Here is a 7,802-nt window from a genome sequence, read left to right on the forward strand (position 1 = left end):
ATTCTTGGTAAGTTCATAGTTCACTTCATTCAGGGGTTTCTCTCCACTTAGCATGCCAATTTAACCCCAACCAAACCATAGTGGGAATCTGGCTGTCCATTAGGAGCATTTTAGTGATAGTGCTACCAACTTTCACCTAGTAAATGATCCAAGTAAAGTCTGGATGGTGCGTGTTCACAACCTGACTGAAGTCTTCACAAGGACCAATATCTAGCACCAATCCTTCCAAGAGGTCGCCCTTCTAACACATCAACTTGAAAGGCTGTGTGCTTCCTCATGTGCCCTGCTTTCTTCTTCAGTTTGTGCTGATGATGGGAAAACCACCTCTGGAAGCAGCTGGAGTTGCAGTTTATTTGATCAAAGCTAGAGTTCAGTGGATACATCCAACTGAGGGCTGGAGCTCCGACTGACCGTGTGTGGATATGTCATTATTGGCCTCGACATAATGACTACAATGTTTATATAAAGATTAAGAACAGTAATTGCTTTGACGTTGTCCATCTTCCTGCTCTATGCTATTTAGCGATATCACCCCATTTCACTGTCAAAAGCAGCTCATCTTTTATTCTCTATGACACCTGAGGGAAAAGGATTTTTCATCATTACACGTTCCAGATGTGAGCAACTCTGAGAAGAAAGATGGCGACCCGGGTCATCCTCTTTGAGCATCTGAGCGGGCCCAGATCAAACCGTGCTATTACAACTCTTGGATCTAAGCCATGCCAGTGACAGTCTAAAAGACGACAGGATATTACAGATTTAAAGCCGGAGGCAATTTAGGGAAGCCCCTAGTGGCCCTGAGTGTGAGAAAGCTCAGCGAATGAGTCTTTTCAAGAGCTTCCCATCAAAACAATGTGAAGCAGGTCTGCATCTCCTCCCATACACTCATGATGTGATGTAGTATGACTTCAAGGGGGTTGCTGTACTGAGATCATACAGTGGGCCCCAAAAGCACAAAGGACAACAACAAACAACAACACAGCTCAGTGAAGATTAGATATACCATACGTCAGTTCTGGAAGCATTACACGACCATGGAAAAATGCTGTCTTGAAACAAGAGCAGGCTCTTATCAGTATCAGAACCCTGTTGTCTGAATCTTCAGAAGAAGATAAAAGACGAGGCAAGATAAAAGATTTCGTCATTGTCAAGAAGTGATCCAGTGCCCTGAGTGCTGTATAATGTTGGGCTTGTGTTCCACAGTGAGATATACAATTGTTTTTCTTACTCTCTGCTTGCCTGCTGCACTTTCCAATCAAAGACCATGAAATCTGGTTGGAACATGTCTGGAGTCGCCTTATTCTTTCAGTTGTTCAAGTGCAAGATAACATAGAGTATAACACATCGTGTAGAAACGGCCTGAGGGCCACGTTTATTGGAGAGGAAATTGAAATGTCTGCATAAGGCTCAGGCAGGAGCATGGTATTAAGGGATACCAAGATGATGATCTCCAAGGCTATCTAAAACATATGCCCCTTTGTCTATCCCTTTTCGCTCTTCTAACATATTGTAATGCACAATAAGAGCTGCCAGAGATCAGTCATGATGCAGAGCAGGTCAACAGATGGGTTGAGAAAGATGGTGAGGCTACACAACTCTGTGATTGGGAATATTTGGGGTAACATGTAATCTGATGATAATGATTAGACAACGAAGCCAGACAAGGTGTTGTGCGCTGTTTGCTACATGAACACTGGAAAAAGACAAAGAAAGAGACATCAAACAACTGTTGTCCAAGGTTGCCTGAAAATAGTTCTAAAGCTGTGTTTCCACAATGTATTTTAATGTGTATTTTTGAAGTAGTGCAACAGGAAAATACAAAACATTTGCTCAATTTAAAAAAAAAAAAAAAAAAAGTTTTTAAGCTCGCTTGAAATGGTTTTTGGCTCCTGAGAAAAATAATTAATCTGCCTCACGGTAGACGGAAACATGTTTCTTACAAAGGTTCTGATGTATTGAACATTTAACTGAAGAATAATCAGCTGTTTCCTCCTCTTTTGTTGTCTATATTGGCTGGCATGAAAGAATAAATACAGCTTGACTGATTTACTGAAACATTTCCTGTATACCTCTCTCTATTATTCTCATATAGATAGCCAGCATTTTGTTTGTTGTCTCCACTTCTTTGTGTTTCTTTAGCTGGTAGGAAATTGGTTTTGTTTCCGGCTTCTTTTTTCCTGTTTATTACAGCCATGCGTAGCGTAGCTTATAGTGCCACCTTCTGATGACATCCCACAGCCTAGTTTGTTCACTCTAAAGCGATTAATGGAAACAATTTCCATTTTTCTCATATTTCAGTTTTTGCAACATTTCAAAAGTTTGCTTCAAATACACTTGACAGTAACATGGAAACTTGGCATCTGCATCTCCAGCAGGAGACATCCAAAATATGCTCCAAATTAAAGCCAGACAAAGTATGTTTCTCAGCAAAAAAAAATCCAAAAAACTAAATATGATCCTTTATTTTCTTTTAATAAATGTTTGTGTATGTATTTTATGCAGCCAAAGTCTTTCTGAGCTACCATTAATTAAGCGTAACATATTTTTACCCATAAAGACTTATCTGTTCTGTTTTATTAAGTCATCTGCTCGGCATTGAATATTGTGAGACAGAGGAGGACAAGTGTGCCTTCACTGATGTAAAAGGGAAACTCAACATAAAACTGAATTATTTCACTTTGTTCACAGTGACTTGGTCTTTTAAAATGAACTACTTAGTTTATTAATTTATTTATGTTGTAAATACCTTCATAATCTGTAAAACCAGGAGAAATGTTGGGAAGGTATCAGAATAGATTTTTTAAAACTCATTAAGCCATGTCTGTATGAGTTCTGGGGAAACCAAACAACGCACACTAATGACGCTCTTCCTGTGTTGTTCTTCCTTTTTCTTGCAGGCACTGCTTTGAGCGCCCTCCCCCAGGTTCTGATTTCTATGCTCTTCCTTTGCCTTGGGGGGCCTTGCAATGAAGGGCCTACGCTTGCCCAGCCTGAAGAGTGATGTCCATAGCACCTGCTGGTTCTTCAAGCAACTCTGTCCACAAAAAAAATCAGGACAAGCCGCTCACCCTCAGCTCTAGGAGGAATTGGGGGCAGGGAAGGGGGGTGGGGGGTGTTGAGCCCGAGCTATCAGACTCTATTTCTCTGTCTCTCTCTCTTTCTCTTACTCCCTCACTACTTATCTATCTCTGTCTTCTCCCAAGTGTTTTCTTTTTTTTTTTTTTTTCAATTTTCCTATTATTTGCTTAATAGAGCCCAATCATAGCGATCTCCCTGAGTGTCTCACACACTTTGCATGACATGTGGTGGAGAGGGAGCCCGGTCAAAACAATCTGAGTCTTAAAGCATCTGTCACTTCTCGATGTGGTTCTCCCATGTCTCAGATCCAAGGTTACTGCAGCCGCTGATTTCATTGCTGTGTAGCTACTTAACGGCTTTACTAGAGGGCAAGGGCGCTGACCATGCAGTTTCATCAGTTTTAACAGTCGACATAAGCAAATATTAGGTTCACGTATGATATTCTGGATGTCTGCTGCAAAAAGGAATAAAAGGTTTTGTGTTGAAAATGGACGAGCATAAGCGTCTAAGCATCTAAATGACATTTGTAATCATCGCTTAATTATCATTATTAATGGTGCTTTGTACCTCCTAATGACAGTGCGTCCACATGCAAAGTAAAGCTGGACTGAAAAGAGAGCACATGTTGTCAAAACAATCTATTTAAGTGACAGAATAATTCCTTCATTGAGGAGATTCTTTAATCCAAAGCTATTTCGGTGTTTCTGAACTCATTAACACCTTGGGGGTGGGGGTGGGGGTTTACTGACGTGCTCAAGGTTACTGTAACATGTCCCACCTTGGATGAGTCCTTTGACCCCAAATCCCAATCCTGTCCCCAATCCCCAGCCTTCTCACCACACTGCTGCCCTGCGCAGCTGCTCTACACGACTGTTAACTGGCAGTGGCGGTCTGCTCCACCGACAGGCCGCCTTGCCTTTTAATGAAGTGCCAAATAATAACCTTCTCCACAATGCTGCCAGGATCGAAGGAATGAAAGGTTAGGGAGAAACACATTACCTCTTGTTTGAAGTCTTGATACACTGACACATTATGCATTTTTAAATTTCTGCAAACAGAAATCCCACGTGAGACAACGTTAGCGAGGAAGTTCAATTAGACCAAAAAAATAAAAAACAAAAAAAAGAGGAAAAAAAAAAAGTTTCAAAGCAAACATCAGCTCAGTTAATATGCCACCATGATCAGCCTACCACTAGTGCTCTGGCTGTTTGAATACTCAGCATATGGCTGGTTTGACCCTTTGACCGATATCTTTCACTGACGAAATGCTATGCCTTTCCATCATACTGGAATATATTACTGTTTATGTTTATTTCTGTGTTATAGTTTTCTTTTTTCTCAGGGTGCTGTGATAGAAGCTTGTACTAGAGCAGTCTATTTTGTGCATTTATTTAACAAAACACGAACATACAGTACATTTAAAACTTATATGAGCATATTTTCGTATACTGTATCTTTACTCTCCCTCTATGTATACATCAATATAGCCATGATTTATCCACATTCAGTCGTTTCTAGTCACGATCCTTTCCCTTCGTTATGTTGGGTACAGTTGCCTTTCTAGTCTGCCCTTCCACAGCACAGGTGGTCGTGGCTTTGATCATTACGCTCATTAAATCCTAGAGTTAATCTTTCTCAGATGGATCTCCCCAAGGCTGGCCGGGGCCACTTAGTCTGAGCTCATTGTTAAATTGGCTTAGACTGAAACCACACCCTTCCCCCTTTACAATCTCCAAACCCCTGCAGATTCAGTGTGTAACCATGTAACATATTAGGACTGTGACCTGTAGAGCAGCCACCTTGCAATCGTCTGTTGTGTATTAGGTGTGCAGAGCAACTTCCTAATTGTTTCTTTCGTTCTCATGTTAGGTGAAAATCTGATTTCAATCCACTGCAATTCAATCAGCAAACTCCCTTGTTTCAAGTCAGTTTTGACCACGTAAACAACTGGCAACTGGTTAACCTAGTTTTCTAACACTTTTTTTTTTTCCCTCTCGCCATGTCTCATGCAAATATTATAATAAAATGCAGAGTCTTCTCAGTCGCAGCATGAGAAGCTTTTATTAAGAGAGCATCTAAAATCACAGTGGTAATCCACCCAGCCAAGCTCACCTTGATTAAAAATGTATTAAATCCTAGGGCACTGTGAAGAGTAATAATTTCAGTTCCACCATTATTTTTTCATACCCTCTCAGACAGAGATGTAGATTTCATTAATGCTCCTCGGGAGTGAGACAGCTTTGCTCAGGATGTCTCATGTATTATTGGGGAAGATAGTAGGAAGATATGAGCTGGGGATGAAAGTTCAAAGCCGCAGGAGTTGGGATGCTGGAAGTAGACTGGGTCATGACAAGGGGTTCAAATCAATATTTCCCCATCTCAGAAGTTATTGTTACGGAGCCGAGCAACGTCTGTATCCGCACTGTTCTTCATGAATGTATCCTCACCATCTGCACCAGCCATGCTGCCCTTTCAGAGACCAGAGCAAACCAATGTTTATGTAAAGTACCCTTTCTAATCTTGGTCTGGTTATCAGTTGAATCCAAAAATCAAAAGCCAAATATCCCACTGATCCAAAGCCTCCGGTGTCAACTAGTCCCATCAAATAGACGTGGCTTTGCTCCAAGACTTCTCTGTATGGGTTCGCAAGGCTGCACTTTTTGCAATTCCATTATGCTGCTGGAAAAATACACCCTGAAAACAAGAGTCTCTTGGTATGGAATGGTTTTCCAGTGTATTGTGACAATTTTTTTGTCTGATTCTTGTCTAGCTGGTTGTCCAAAGCTTACTTTTTGAATACAGTGTGAAAAGCTGTATCTTTTGTGGATGTAACAAAATAGAAAAGTAGTCTGCAGCACAATATGTCGTGGACACGTGAAAGCTTTCAGGCATTCTTTTCTTGTAGATCATAGCCCACAGCCCTCCCCTGCACATCAGGTTAATGGGCCTTGTGGTGTGGAAGGACAAGCACGTCCAGGCTCAAACTGAAATGGTAAACCAATACATTATGCTCGGGGAGCAAAACCATTTTCCTTAATGGTCTTTTCCAGCAAGGCTTACACAAGAGAAACGATTCCTATCCTCTCAATGTTTCCTCCCCAGTTCCTCTTCTCTGTGACCATCACAAGGCCTGAGTAATGTTCCTATGCACTTGTTAGCATGTTTTCCTGGTAGAAAAAAAAAAAAAGAAGTTTGTTCTGAGACCTTGCCCCCTCTGTGTTTAATTCTTTTTGTCCAAAATGCATTTGGCTGGGAGTGTGTAAGGAGTGGGGATGAGCAGAGAGATAGATGTGAGTGGAGACGAGAAAAAGCAAGCAGCAGGTTTTAAAATATTAGCTTAGCCGTTGATCTCTGTTTCCCAATAGTTATAGACACGAGCCCCCACACAAAAAGATCACAGAAAACACAAGGTTTTTATTATTATTTTTTAAAATCCTGTTGTCATTCTACACTCAGTTCTCTACCAGATAAAATTCCTTTGACACTGAACCAAACATTTCACTCGTTGTGGAAATGGAGATAGAGTTGCAACACATTCCATGATTTTACCTTGTGAATCTTTAAGCCCATCAAACTGTATCATGTTGGCCTTCAGAGTGGGTGTCTGCAGGATCGAGTGGCTGATATTCAATACAATGCATTCACACTTTTCCACTGGCTGGGCAATCCAAAGGATAACTAGATTTTATCTCCCATGAGAAATGACGATGATCTGTCATTATCTTAGAGCCTCAAAATGAGACTTCCTACACCCAGAATAGCACAGGCCCCTCCTGCCTTGATTGCGACACATTCTCCATCTGTGTAACCACTGTGTCCGAGATCAGCTACATTCAGAACAATCTTAGGAGAAATGCAGTCTGTAGGCTTTACACGCCATCGCAACAGTGTTACTAGGTCTCAAGCAGATACCATTTGAAAGACAATGTATTACTCCTGAATCTTATATTCTGTTTATGGTGTGTGCTCATATTACTCACCAGGCCAAATGTACAGTCCCTGTCTCTGTTTTGATGTTGAACTGGGCAAAAATAAATGACATAAATAAATAAATAAAACAAGTGTATCAGAAATGGTTGAAATACTGTGTACATATTTGAACTTTTGGTTTCTAATTTATAAAAGATAAGCTTTAGCTCTTGGAGTACTTATTTTATTTTTTCCTTTCATGCGTAGCTTTGTGTTTTTATTTTCTATTTCTGTAAAGTGTGTAAATATATCTTTATGATAATAAGTAATATTAAAAATCTTATTTTAAGAAAACGCTGTGTTCTGTGTTTTTTGGGGGGGAGAAAGTTTGCGGGGGGAAAAATTAGATAAAGAGTCATGTGATATGACACAGCGGTCTTTAAACCTAAATGCTAATGTCTGTGAACATGTTGACATGCTGATGCTACATGCTAACATTTGCTAATTAGTATACAGACTCGATCCTGCTGCAGATAGACAGTTAAGAGACTACTAAGTTATTACTGTATTTCCCAAAGGGACATGAATGTCAACCTTGCAGAGATATTTCAATCAAAACCACAAATGTCAAACTTGTGTTGAAGAAAAAGGTCAGAGGATCACCAAGAACACTAGGATTCATCCTCTGAGAAGCATGAATGTGTGATTTTTCCTGTCAACCAGTCTTGCAGAGGTGAAGACATTTAAAAGGATCATTTAAAATGTTGAACATTGTTGTGAATGCTGCATTGAATCAGTCATCAGGGTTCATGCTC

The sequence above is a fragment of the Stegastes partitus genome, unplaced genomic scaffold, assembly GCF_000690725.1.
Source record: "Stegastes partitus isolate 25-593 unplaced genomic scaffold, Stegastes_partitus-1.0.2 Scaffold2, whole genome shotgun sequence".
Taxonomy (NCBI): domain Eukaryota; kingdom Metazoa; phylum Chordata; class Actinopteri; family Pomacentridae; genus Stegastes; species Stegastes partitus.